This window comes from Ascaphus truei, chromosome 3 (genome assembly GCF_040206685.1).
Source record: "Ascaphus truei isolate aAscTru1 chromosome 3, aAscTru1.hap1, whole genome shotgun sequence".
In the NCBI taxonomy this organism is placed as follows: domain Eukaryota; kingdom Metazoa; phylum Chordata; class Amphibia; order Anura; family Ascaphidae; genus Ascaphus; species Ascaphus truei.
In genome coordinates this window covers 321648802-321650451 of record NC_134485.1, presented here as the reverse complement: position 1 = coordinate 321650451, position 1650 = coordinate 321648802, and positions in this window count along the sequence as shown.

The following is a 1650-nucleotide window of genomic DNA, read 5'->3' as shown; positions in this document are numbered from 1 at the left end:
CGGAGGTGGTGTGGTGAGTGATTGTATCTGGCGGCTTCTCCCACTACACGAGTGTTATGTGCCCGATTTTATGCACAATATTGTAAGTGTGTTTTTTATAGTTTCTACATACATTTTTTATACCATATTGATCTGTGCTATGGACACCTTTCTTTGCTGCTGAGGTTCATCTCTCCTGGCGTTCCTGCTTGACGTATACCAATACCTGAATATACAAGACACACTTACCACAACTGCTTTTAAACATCTCATATCTTGTGAGTAGGCTGCACATAGGAGCCAAGAACAAAGTTGATATTGATTCAATTGTCACTACAGTCTACACTTTTTCGTGTTGTTGTTTCTCTCTTTTTATGCTCCCCCTGGATTGTGAGAACACATTCTTACCTTTGGAAGGCATATGTGTAACCCACCAGATTTCCCACATCATAACCTCAAAAATCAATCAGGATCGTTATATCAAAGGTCCCTGCATTAAGCTTTTATACCGCCTGTCTCAGAGCCAAGCTAAAATATAACCATTTGGCTCAGCGCCGCCAATTTTTTTTATTTTTAATTAAAAAAATATAATTATTTGGCAAGCATTGTGGGACTTCCTATTTTTTCAACAGAGCACTCTTGTTCTTCCTGCTATATAAGGCTAAGGCCATACAGCCTTCGCCCGCGGGGACGCGTGCGAAGGCTGTGACGTCACCCGCGTGAAGCGTTGAGTCCATGTTGGACACGTCGTGGGGGGCGTCACGGAGCTGGTTCGCCCTCATTGGGCGAACCACTCACGTAAATTGCCTCATGTGAATTGCCTGTCGCGCCAAGAAATCAGTTTCAACTGATTTCTTGCGCAACACGCGCCCCCTCCTGCTTGCGCCCGCGTGGTCTACGGCGCGATCAATGCCTTTAGGCAATGTGATCGCGCCCTGCGCGGACACCTCCGCACGGTCTGCGGCAGTATGGACCTGCCCTAAGAAACAAGAGAGCGCTTCAAACTGCTGCAAATTCAAAAGACAAAAAGGCCTAGTGCTACATCAAACTTGACATATTATATAAACACTTATCTGTTTATCTTCTCATAAGGAAGGGTCATTTAGTTCAATTCTTTGGCCAAAGTATATTAAGCCTACAACCACTTCACGGTATGGCCCATCTGTGGGTCCTAACCCTGCTGCACCTGCAAAAAAAAGCTCTTTAATGGAGGCAGAGCTGTCTGTAATAGACTGGATCATTTACATGTGCTTAGCAAGAACTGCAATTAAAAAGGTGGGATGAACCAGGGAGGAGGGGTCACTGACCTCCATGTTGTTTTACCAACTGAAACGAACTGGAGTAAATTCACACACATCCTAATAATAAGAAGACATAAATAATACAATAAACTGGATCCAGAGGATTCCTTCTGTCTGGAACACGGGGTGCGAGTCCTTTCACAGTCAGAATACTTTAAACGCCACAACAAGTGATGGATAACTGCACGTGCTTAATTGAATCAATGGTAATCTGTGGTAAGGAAGCGAGGATGGGCGGAGAGTGGTCTCGTCTTTGTTCTTTTGCCAGGATAAAACATGGCCACCGAGCGCTTCACTTTAAGTCACGCGCTTTTAACGTTGCACGCGTTCTCCAATCCTGATTAGCGGACAATATCTGTCACGTTGCTGC